The sequence below is a fragment of the Carettochelys insculpta genome, chromosome 1, assembly GCF_033958435.1.
Source record: "Carettochelys insculpta isolate YL-2023 chromosome 1, ASM3395843v1, whole genome shotgun sequence".
Classification (NCBI taxonomy): Eukaryota; Metazoa; Chordata; order Testudines; family Carettochelyidae; genus Carettochelys; species Carettochelys insculpta.
This window is the reverse complement of record NC_134137.1, coordinates 28,028,360-28,041,261: the sequence shown is the minus strand read 5'-3', so window position 1 is coordinate 28,041,261 and position 12,902 is coordinate 28,028,360.

Genomic DNA, 12,902 nt, shown 5'->3' with positions numbered 1-12,902 from the left:
GCCCAGTCTCCTGCGCTGGTAGCAGAACTGTGTATTATTTAGACCTGACAGATGTTTATCTAACCTGTGCTTAAAAATCTCAAATGATGGAGCCTTCACAAAGTTTCTAGGCATTTTTTTCAGTGGTTAACTACCCTGACAGTTGAAGAGTTTTTCCTAATATCCAGTCTACACTTCCCTTGCTGTGCTTTAAGCCTATTGTTATTTGTCAGAATTTGACCCACATATAATAACTATACCAACACCTGCAAACTTCTGTAATGCTAATTTAAACTTTTAGGAGTAGGTATCTAACTTCTAGCTTTAAAGACAATAGTTAAAGTCACTTGGAAATTACTTTTACACTTATCTTTTGAGCCTCTAATAACTGGGGAGAATCATAAGTTAAAAAATGTAAATATTGCTCTGGGCAGAATTTTTGCTACATTTTGTTATGTTGCTTTCTGGCATAAGTATTTTAGTACCGGGGTTGGAGGCTGCTTCTTATGTAAGTCTTTGTTTATAGTGGCTTGCAAAATTAACAAACAAATGCAAGTGCAGATAATTTTTAAAATAATCATTATAAAGACAAAGTTTAATTGTGTCTCTTAAACCGTATCAGTGAGACAAAGCTCTGAGGCCACAAAGCCCATATGGGAGAGAGAATAAAATCTCTATCTCCTTCAGGAAGGATGTGAAACTTTGTTGTGAAAGCATGTGATGGCGACATAACTGAGTCATAATATCACAAGATCCAAATGTAAAAAACCAGGAAGGAGATTAGCCACCACCAACCCCCTCTTTAGTTTTCTTTCCCCTGTAATTATTGAGTCTTACCTAGGTATTTACCTAGTTTCACAACCGGCAAGGCAATATAAAAAGCCCAGCCAGCATGGGGAGAGGTAGCTGTGTTAGGAGTCATGAGAAGTCATAGTTTTAGTATGGCACAAGATTTTGTGGTGCTTGGGAAGGCAAGAGACCACTGCCCAGCACTCCAACCAGGGGCTGATTCTTCACACTGCGGTGGACATGGGGTGCGCACCACGAGGGGGACACAGAGAAGAGATGGAGTTGGGAGGGTTGGAGGGCAGCAAAGCATAGAGACAACAGTAGGAAGGGCCCAGTGGAAGGGCAGCAGAGATGACACATAGCTGGCCACCTCCTGGTGCCTGCCTGCACTCACCAACCACCACAGCTCACAGCACTTTGGTAGAGCCAGGCAGAAACCAGCTGCAGGGTGGGACTCAGCTGGTTAAGAGCTGGCACAAGGCAGGGGGCTGCACTGAGAGCCCAGCAGGGGGAGCAGCCAGACCTACACATTGCAGCTTTGCCCTGCACCCCTGTTTTTGGCCACTTATCTTCCATACACACTAGTGGTGGGCAAGCACAGGAGATCGGGCATCCAGGCAGCTTCAGGACTCACCATTACTGATAGTGGAAAGCCACAAAATAGGGTCAATTTAAGGAGAAGGCAGGACACCTGCAAGTGGACTTAAATAGGGGACTGTGCCTTTAAAAACATAATGTCTGGTTGCCTGATTCTGTTGTTTCTGAGTGATACCCTTCAGGCATTGTAAGCTCTTGGCTGCAGCCCAGAATTTCCCTTGCTGCCACCTTGTGGCTGTGTATATTGGTGAGAAGTAGGATCCGGAGTAACTGGGGCTGGGTCCAGAAGCACCTATCCCTAATGAGAGAGACTGGAGCTGCTGGGACCCCACTTCCAGGCCTGGAGCCAGCTTGCTCTCCTGCTGAGTCTAACGGCTTCCCCTGGGCCTGAAGCCAAGCACTCACCCTAATTCTCCTCCTGGTCCTCACACTCCCACTGCCCCCTCACCAAACACATCACCCACCCTGACACCATGACTCACCCAATTCCTCATACAGAGCACCTGTCCTAACTTCCCGCACTGCCTGTGACATATGGCATTTCCATGAATCCTCTACGGCAACTTACTTATTCCTTCATTTCCTATGCATAGCACCCTCCCAATTCCTCTTATGCCTGACATCTGACTGATGCCCTCGCTCCATGTAGGGAACCCACCCTGACACCTTCTTCTGTCCCTCACACACAATTTTTCCCCCTTCGACCTGCTGTCCCTGGCTGCCCTCACAAGCATAGACTCAGCTGTGGAGGCTGCTGTGACAGATTGACAGTATCCTGTAATATCCTGACTGAATTTTACTGACGGAAGCTAAACTTTACTGAATGAGGCTCAAAACTTTTGGGGGGGTCCATTGTATTAAAAAATGCAGTTGTGTGTGTTCCCGTAAAATAACATGTACCTTCTCCAGTAGGCGAAGAATGTTGATGTACAGTCTGTGTTATCAGCTCTTTAAGCTACCCTCTTGGAGTTTGAAATGAGATTCCTCAAGGGCCAAAAGAAGGATTTATGGATCTATAGACTGGTTTTAAAATGGCTTTGGCTCATCCTGACCCAGTACATGGAGAGTACCAATCCTTACAGAAGGGTCGGAAAGACTTGGCCAACTGATGCCCATAAGGCGGGGGTCCTTTCTAAGCTAAAGCTGTGATGAACTTGAATCTCAAAGGACACCCGGAGGTGGGGTGTTGAAAGCCTGCTGCAGCCAAAGCCCATATGAAATTTGGGGTGATGTCTGGTGAGCTTCTTGGTGTGTGTGCTTGATTTTGTATTTCTCATATGTTTTCTCTAGAGTGCTTTTATAATAAGAATAAAGAGGCTTCCATAGAAAAAGCTGTGCGGTATCTCATAGCCGTAGCAATTGCACCTGCTAACTGGCTCTGAAATGAAAGTGAGCAGCTGTAATTGGGCAGCTTGTCTCCACAGGGAATAACTCAGTGAGGGCCCTATACTGTGCAGTGTGGAAATACCCCAGTCAGAGGCTAAAGAGTCACAGGTCTCCACCCAAGGAAGGTAACTGCTGGGGAGCTGGAATCCCAAGACCTGGGCAGAATTGCTGGGCCACCAAAGGGAATACAGGTGCAGCAGCCCTCAACTGTGACTGCTGTGTCATCTGCAGCTCCCTGTGGTAGAAGTGTTCACTTGGACCCATTGGATAGGGCCCTATTGTCATGTGTGGCAATAGTTTCCTTCCCTCCTTTTGGGTTCAGCCCAGCAGAACTGAGCTCAGACCTGTCTGAGGTGGAGGGTGTTGGGAGCAGGGCAGGCAATGACTCCAATTCCTGTAAGCCCTCTCAGAAAATGTCCCCCTCCCCACATTATAACTGTCCATTCTGACAGACATTTTCCTTCCATGTAGTTAGGACATCTGTGTAAGGATCTGAGGAGAGGATCAGAGTTAAATCAGAGGGGTACAGAGTGCCTGATCCTGACAAATGCCAAGCTAATCTCCTAACTGAAGTCAGGGGAATGTGAGGGCTGCTGTGTTCTGAGCTCTTTGGAAAATTGGGCCTCATGTGTCCACCAGAACTGTATGCATCTGACGAAGTGCCCATGAAAGCTTACACTCCAGATCAATGTATTAGTCAGTAAGGTGCCCCAGGACTTCTCATTGTTTTTGCAGATACAGACTAACACAGCTTCCCCCCGATACTCATCCAATGGGAAATTCTTCATTGCAGTTCATGCTTTGAGTGTGGGCTACAGTGACCTATTTGACCTTTCAAAACAAGAGGATGCCTCTGAGAGGGAGTGTATCTGTATCAACATCTACCATTTCACATTGTATTAATGTGCTTGTAGTACATAGTATAGTACCCTCTCCAGTGGGGCCAAACACTTACAGTACATTAATACAATGTGAGTTGTTAGATACTGATACAGATATACTCCTGCACAAGAGTGCCCACTTTTTCGAAAGGTCAAATATGGTAACCCTGGTGTGGGATTCCATCTGTTTAAAACCAGAAGCTTGAGCCAGCATTCTAAAAAAACATTGAATTACCTTTTGCATTCAGGGCTCCCCCTAATCATTTCCCCCTAATTTGAGTCCTGTGGGAACATTCTATAAACACCACATCTGCATCTGGCAAATACCCCTTGGCATTGGCACCTACTGACACTAAGCAGTTGAGATCACAAGGCTCTGGGGTGGGAAAGATTTTGTGATTACTGTGCCTAAATAAAAAGCCTGGTCCTACAAGGATCTCCCACTAAAGTCTGAGGTACATAACTTTCATCATCTATACTGGAGTCTTTACTGCAGGTATTATTGTGTTGCTGGCTCTGGGGACAATCACACCCTTGCTATCTCTGATTCTCTTTCATTGCTGATATAGAGTAATGGTTAGTTGGCTACCGCAGGTATTTCAAGCTCTATGCCAGTTAAACCTGTTCATAGCGAGATAACAGGGACTTACGAGCTACGCACTGTGACTAATACCAGCCAGACTCATGGTTGGAAACTTGCAAGTGTAAACTAAGTTCACGAGGCATAGATATCGGATGTGAAGAGATATGTTTGTCGATGTGATCAGAGGCCTGCAGGAGGAAGTGGCGGCTGGCTGCTGTATTCAGGAACTGTGAAGAATGAGAGCCAATCACCTTCTACAGAAGTCATAAGATGCTGTGTTGTGGTTTGGCTGCTTTAGGGCTTCTTCCCAGCAGTTTTGTCTGACTCCTGGCTGCTCATTAATTTGCTGCATTTAACTGTTCAGACATAATTTGGCTTCTGGAGTAATGTTTGGTTTAATTAGCTTTATGCCTAGCAAATGAGAGGCCAGTTGGAGTTAGCAAGTTTTTAGTTTTGAAAGAATAAGGAAAACTTCAAAGTTGTCTGAAAAGAAAACACCAACCTATTTATTATACTCGCTCTCTGGTTGCAATTACCCTGCCTCTTTCCCATTCTGTGATTAAACCCTAATTCTATAAAGCTATTTTAATAAACCTTATGTGCTCTTCCCTTCCAATTCAACACTTGCCCTTTGCTCCTTTTTTCACTTTCTATTACCGTACTGCAAAGACCATCAACTTGTATAAAGACCATTCTCTGGCTCTAGGAAATCTTTTATGTGCAATTAGGGCTCATGAGTATGTATGAGGCACTAGCTAATGAGTAAATTTCATTATCTCATGTTAGTAAGGAAAGAAAATAGCTAAATGGCTTTTGAAAAATAAATAATGAAATTGATTAAAAATAGCTACTAGCAACTGTGCATTAGAGATGTCATGACTATGTGTTTAGGTCTGTTAGGACACTATGTACTAGCTATTGTATCTGTCAGGTACAAGTAATTGGCCAGAATCTCAGGTGGTGTAAATCAATGTTGCTCTACTGACATCACTGGAGCTAGACGGATTTACACCACCTGAGAAATGGGCACAGTGGTGTCAGTAATTTATAGGACATAATATGCACTTGAAAAGTAATTAAAGGCCCAATTTTGCTCTTATTTACACTGGTGCAACCCCATCCTGTCTGATCATGCCACTGTCATCAATGGATTTTATCCTTTCAGCAAGGAAGCATTACTCTCCCAGTTCCACAGATGGGGAACTTTGCCACGGGGAGTTTATAAATGACATGCCCAAGGACACACAGCAAATCTGTGGTCAAACTGAGATATGAAACTTGATCTCCTAAGTCCCTGTACAGGGCCTCAACCACATAACCATTTTTCCATGAGTTATATGACCATCATGAAGGGCAAAATTTTGCTTTACATATACACAGTTTAAATGTTTACTTTATACAGAGTTAAATTAAAATTAAGTCTTTGTGACTGCATTTAGGGCCTCATCCTGAGAGGTGTTGAATGCTCACCCAAATCCAACATTCTCTTGAACATCTAAAGGTGGGACTAGTCTGGCATAAGTAGTAGAAGTATCTGGCCCTCATATTGCAAAGAGATTTAATAATTAAGGGTCAGATTCATCACTGTATTTCTTCATTTCCTGGCTGGTGTGTGCCCCAATGAATTACTAATATAATACCAGAGAACTGTGTTGAGCCAAGTCCTAAGTGTCCACATATGGAAAAACAAGAAGTCCTGTGGCACCTTTTAGACTAACAGATATTTTGGAGCATAAGCTTTCGTGGGCAAAGACCCACTTCATGCATCTGATGAAGCAGGTCTTTGCCCACAAAAGCTTATGCTCCAAAATATCTGTTAGTCTATAAGGTGCCATAGGACTTCTTGTTGTTCTTGAAGATACAGACTAACACAGCTGCCTCTCTGATACTTGCCACATATCCACTTCTCTGGATCCACCTTGATTTAGGTGGAGCCCATCATTCCTGTATAGGCTCCCCCTACCCCAAAAGTGTCCCCAGTTCCTAATAAGATGGGTGAACTGGAGTACCTCATATCAAAGGAGGAAGTTGACATAATAGGCATCACAGAAGCATGGTGGAATGAGGACAATCAGTGGGACACTATCATACCGGGATATAAATTATATCGGAAAGACAGAACAGGTCGTGCGGGTGGCGGAGTGGTACTATATGTGAAGGATAATATAGAATCAAATGAAACAAAAATCCTAAAGGAATCAAAATGTTCCATAGAATCATTATGGATGACAATTCATTCCTCTAATATGAATATGGCATTAGGAATATATTACCAACCACCTAACCAGGACAGTGATAGTGATGCTGAAATGTTAAGGGAGATTAGAGAGGCTATCACAATAAAAAACACAGTAATAATAGGAGATTTCAATTATCCCCATATTGATTGCGTACATGTCACCTCAGGACGGGATTCAGAGATTAAATTTCTTGATGCCTTAAATGACTGCTTCTTGGAGCAGCTAGTACAGGAACCCACAAGGGGAGAGTCAATTCTCGATCTAGTCCTGACTGGAACGCAGGATCTGGTCCAAGAGGTAACTGTTACTGGACTGCTTGGAAATAGTGATATAATATAATAACTTTTAATATTCCTGTGTTGGGAAGAACACCGCAGCGGTCAAACACTCCGGCATTTAATTTCAAAAAGGGGAATTACACTAAAATGAAGAAGCTAGTTAAACAGAAACTAAAAGGTAGAGTAACTAAACTAAAATCCGTGGAAGCTGCATGGAAACTGTTTAAAGACACCATACTAGAGGCCCAACTTAAATGTATACCTCAAATAAAAAAACACAGTAAGAGACCTAACAAAGAACCACCATGGCTTAACAGCCATGTTAAAAAGGCAGTGAGAGAGAAAAGGGCAGCTTTTAAAAAGTGGAAGTCAAATCCTAGTGAGGAAAATAGAAAGGAACACAAACACTCCCAAATTAAGTGTCATAATGTAGTAAGAAAAGCCAAAAAAAGACTTTGAGGAACAGCTAGCCAAAAATTCAAAAAATGATAGTAAAATGTTTTTTAAATACATTAGAAGCAGGAAGCCTGCTAAAAAAGCAGTGGGGCCCTTGGACGATAAAGATATAAAAGGAGTGATCAAGGAAGACAGTGCCATTGCGGAATGATTAAATGATTTCTTTGCTTCAGTCTTCACGGCTGAGGATGTTACAGAGGTTCCTAAATCTGAGCCAGCATTTTTAGGTGACAAATCTGAGGAACTCTCCCAGATTGAAGTGACATTAGAGGAGGTTTTGGAGTTAATTGATAAGCTGAATAGTAACAAGTCTCCAGGACCAGACGGTATTCACCCAAGGGTTCTGAAAGAACTCAAATGTGAAATTGCAGAGTTATCAACAGTGGTTTGTAACCTATCCTTTAAATCAGCTTCGGTACCCAATGACTGGAAGACGGCCAATATAACGCCAATATTTAAAAAAGGCTCTAGAGGAGACCCTGGCAATTATAGACCGATAAGTCTAACATCAGTACCAGGCAAATTAGTAGAAACAATAGTAAAGAATAAAATTGCAAGGCACGTAGAAGAGCACGAATTGTTGGGCAAAAGTCAGCATGGTTTCTGCAGAGGGAAGTCGTGTCTAACTAATCTATTAGAATTCTTTGAAGGGGTTAATAAATATGCGGACAAGGGGCACCCAGCGGACATAATATACCTAGATTTCCAGAAAGCCTTTGACACGGTCCCACACCAAAGGCTTTTATGTAAATTAGGCTGTCATGGGATAGGAGGAAAGATACTTTCATGGGTCGGGAATTGGTTAAAAGACAGGAAACAAAGGGTTGGCATAAATGGTAAATTTTCACAATGGAGGGGGGTAACTAGTGGTGTTCCCCAGGGGTCAGTCCTGGGACCGCTCCTGTTCAACTTGTTCATCAATGATCTAGAAAATGAGGTAAGCAGTGAGGTGGCAAAGTTTGCAGAAGACACCAAGTTCTTCAGGACAGTCAAAAGCAAAAGGGATTGTGAAGAACTACAAAAAGATCTCAGCAAACTGAGTGATTGGGCAGCAAAATGGCAAATGAAATTTAATGTGGGTAAGTGTAAGGTAATGCACATTGGAAAAAATAACCCAAATTACACGTACAACATGATGGGGTCAAATTTAGCTATGACAGATCAGGAAAGGGATTTTGGAGTTATAGTGGATAGTTCTCTGAAGACATCCACGCAGTGTGCAGCGGCAGTTAGTAAGGCAAATAGGATGTTAGGAATTATTAAAAAAGGGATAGATAATAAGACAAAAGATATCATACTTCCCCTATATAAAACTATGGTACGCCCACATCTTGAGTACTGCGTGCAGATGTGGTCTCCTCACCTCAGAGAAGATATATTGGCATTAGAAAAGGTTCAGAAAAGGGTGACTAAGATGATTAGGGGTTTGGAACGGGTCCCATATGGGGAGAGGCTAGAGAGACTGGGACTTTTCAGTCTGGAAAAGAGGCGATTGAGGGGCGATATGATAGAGGTATATAAAATCATGAATGGTGTGGAGAAAGTGAATATAGAAAAATTATTTACCTTTTCCCATAATACAAGAACTAGGGGACACCAAATGAAATTGATGGGTAGTAGGTTCAAAACTAATAAAAGGAAATTTTTCTTCACACAGCGCACGGTCAACCTGTGGAACTCCTTGCCGGAGGAGGCTGTGAAGGCCAGGACTCTATTAGGGTTTAAAAAGAGCTTGATAAATTTTTGCACGTTAGGTCCATAAATGGCTATTAGCCAGGGGTAAAGTATGGTGCCCTAGCCTTCAGTACAAGGGCAGGAGATGGATGGCAGGAGATAAATCACTTGATCATTGTCTTCTGTTCTCCTTCTCTGGGGCACCTGGCATTGGCCACTGTCGGCAGACGGGATACTGGGCTGGATGGACCTTTGGTCTGACCCAGTATGGCCATTCTTATGTTCTTATGTTCTTATATGGAAAGCTGTTATGACAGTTGTACCTTGCTGATAAATTTCGGAGAGGTAACAGCCATGTTAGTCTATTTCAGCAAAAACAATGAAGAGTCCTTTGGCACCTTAAAGATTAACAGGCTTATTAGAGCATAAGCTTTCATGGGCTGCAGCTCAGTTCACCAGATGCATGAAGTGAAAGCTTCAGTAGGCAGGGATTTACACATACATACAGAGATGGGAATGCTACATCAGTGCTAATGAGGTTAATTCAGTCAGGGTGGATGTGGCCCACTTCCAGCCACTGACAACAAGGTGAGAATGCCTAAAGAGAGAACAAATTATAGTAATGACCTAGCCATTCCCAGTCCCTATTCAGACATGGGAATTGTGAACGAGAATGACTTGAGCACATCCAAGGGAGTATAGAACCCCAAGGGTAGCTGCTGCAGAAAAGGATTTGTTCATTTCCGTTTGTGGAAACTGTAACATTTAAAATATTTTTAGACCAAAACCAGCAACTCTTAGTCAGCAGCCAGCTCAGGTCAGGAGTTGCTGATTGTTGTTAATCTCATTCTGGTTTTTAAAGGTGAATGCAAAAAGAGTTTGTGACAGCAACGAAGGGTCCTGTGGCACCTTATAGACTAACAGAAAAGTTTTGAGCATGAGCTTTTGTGAGCACAGACTCACTTCTTCAGATGCTGGTCTTGGAAACCTTCAGGGCCAGGTGTAAATAAGCCAGAGCAAGGGTGGGGGTAACAAGGTTAGCTCAGTCAGCAAGGGTGAGGCTTACTACCAGCTGTTGATCTGGAGGTGTGAACACCAAGGGAGGGGAAGCTGCTTCTGTATTTAGCCAGCCATTCGCAGTCTTTGTTTAAGCCAGAGCTGAGGGCGTTGAATTTGCAGATGAATTGTAGCTCAGAAATTTCTCTTTGGAGTCTGGTCCTGAAATTTCTTTGCTGTAGGATAGCTACTTGTAAGTCTGCTACTGTGTGGCCTGGGAGATTGAAGTGCTCTCCTACGGGTTTTTGTATATTGCCATTTCTGATATCTGATTTGTGTGCATTTATTCTTTTACGCAGAGACTGTCCAGTTTGTCCAATGTATATAGCTGAGGACTGTAGGTGATGGCTACTGGTGTTCTGTTGGTTTCTCTCTTGGGCTTGTCCTGTAGTAAAAGGCTTCGTGGCACATGTCTGGCTCTGTTGATCTGTTTTTTCACTTTCTCAGGTGGGTATAGCAGTTTCAAGAATGCTTGGTAGAGATCCTGTAGGTGTTTGTCTCTGTCGGAGGGGCTGGAGCAAATGCGGTTATATGTTAGTGCTTGGCTTTAGACAATGGATCATGTGGTGTGTCTAGGATGGAAGCTGAAGGCATGAGGGTAGGCGTAGCAGTCAGTAGGTTTACAGAACAGGGTGGTATTGATGTGGCCATCGTGTATTAGCACCGTGGTGTCCAGGAAGTGGATCTCCTGTGTGGACTGTTCCAGGCTGAGGTTGATGTTGGGGTGAAAGTTGTTGAAGTCCTGGTGGAATTCCTCCAGAGTCTCCTTCCCATGGGTCCAGATGATGAAGATGTCATCAATGTAGCGTAAGCATAAGCTTTTGTGGGCAAAGACCTGCTTCATCCGATGAATGAGTGGGCGGGGGGTGGTGGTCCAGAGGTGTATTTGAAGAGTGGGCTCCCAGTAAAAGGGAGGGCCAGAGTTGATAAGGTCTATTCAGCAAGGTGGAAATGGCCCATTATCAGTGGTATGTATCGAAAGAGCTAAAAACAAGTGCGATCAGATAGGGGGTTGTGGGCCCATTGTCAGAGTCTAATGGGGAGATATTAACACTGAGGGCAGAGAAGCTGCTTTTGTAAGGGGCGAGCCACTCCCAGTCTATGTTTAACTCTTGGTTGATGTACATTGAAACTTTGAAAAAAAAAAAACAACCTAGCTCTCAGTGCCAAAGCACCAATCAAATCCCTTTGTTCTCCAGCTCAGATTATATAAAGATATGTTTGCATAGATAATACACAGTCCTTTTCTTTTTGTGTTTTATTTCTGTATCTAAATCACATTCTCTGCATCATTCACTGAGTTACTTTTGACTGAACAGCCTGTCAATATTCACTCCACAGAGAGATCCTGGTGGGAAGGCTGCACAAAGGAAAGGGAGAGATTCTGAGAAATAATATTGCTTCATTTTGGGATTTTCTTTAAATGCACTAAGAATAAACCACTGAAATTAGTCTTGTTCTTAGTGGGAACCTCCACTGTGCAGTAATAATGAAAGATCCAAGGCCTCTGTACGGCTGCCCACACATACAGAAAATGTTCACTTAATAGGCCGCTTCCGGCTCAACTGCTGAGGAACAATGGCTGCCTCTTGCGAGCCAAGAGCTCAATAGGAGAGGTGGGTGTAGCAGGACGAATTGTTGCATAGTTCTTCTCACCATCATCTCTCTCCACAGTGTTTTAAACCCTAGGCAGACTATTGTGCCTGAGTCATTTGAACAGTGTTCGGCATCACACCCATTTAGTAGCGCTTTTGTCTGTCCTCTTTGAGTGAGGAAAAGGAAGGACTGTTAAGTTCAGAACATTAGAACTGCACCTGTAAGTCCTGCTGAGCCTGCTGCTGCCTGAGCAGCCTCTGCTGCTAGAGCTTGCATTGGAATTGAACTTCTCACTTGTTGGCTGTGTCTACACTAGCCCCAAACTTCGAAATGGCCATGCAAATGGTCATTTCAAAGTTTACTAATGAAGCGCTGAAATGCATATTCAGCACTTCATTAGCATGAGGGCGACCGCGGCACTTCGAAATTGACACGCCTCGCCGCCACACGGCTCGTCCCGACGGGGCTCCTTTTCAGCTGAATCAGCTGATGGGAATAAGGGGACTTCGAAGTAGGCGGGGTCCTTTCAAAAAGGAGCCCCGTCGGGACGAGCCGCGTGGCAGCGAGGCGCGTCAATTTCGAAGTGCGGCGGCCGCACTCATGCTAATGAAGCGCTGAATATGCATTTCAGTGCTTCATAGGTAAACTTGGAAATGGCCATTTGCGTGGCCATTTCAAAGTTTGGGGCTAGTGTAGACGTAGCCATTGTGTAACATCTTGTACGACTGGGTCCAGGAAACTCCATGGAATGTGCAGATGCTCAGCCTCTTTTGGGATATGGTCCCTAGTAATTTCAGTATCATAGCATGAATACTCTGCTGGAGCGCTGCCAGGAGGCCAGTTCTTGATCAGAATGCCTGGTCAACAAGGGACCCTGGTGGTTCCCGTCAGCACCACTGACTGGGCTATTAAATATCCTGGTGGTGCAGGGACAGTAGGCTCCCTCTCTGTCTTGGCATGGCTCCCCAGAAGTAGTACCATGTCCCCCATCTCGTAAGTGGAGGAATGGCCACTGGGGCTACATGCACTGCCCCTACTCCATCCCAAACACCATCTCCACTGGTCCCATTGGCCACGGTTCCTTACAAAGAGCTGTCTAAATTTGCCTCCACTTAAGAGCCAAGGGACCTGTCACAGAGTGCAGGGAGCCATCCAAAGTGAGAGTTGCCTGGAGCCAGAACCCCTCACCCCTTTCTGCACCCCAACTCTGGTGCTCCCTTCTGCACTCAAATTCTCTCCCAGAGCCTGAACACCCTCCTGTGCCCCAAACCCCAGCCCCAGCTCTGAACCCCTTCCTGTACCCCAACCCCTTATCCCTCATCCCACCGCAGATCCCACATCCCCATCTGAGGCCCTCATTTCCTCTGAACTCTGACCACCTCCCCCA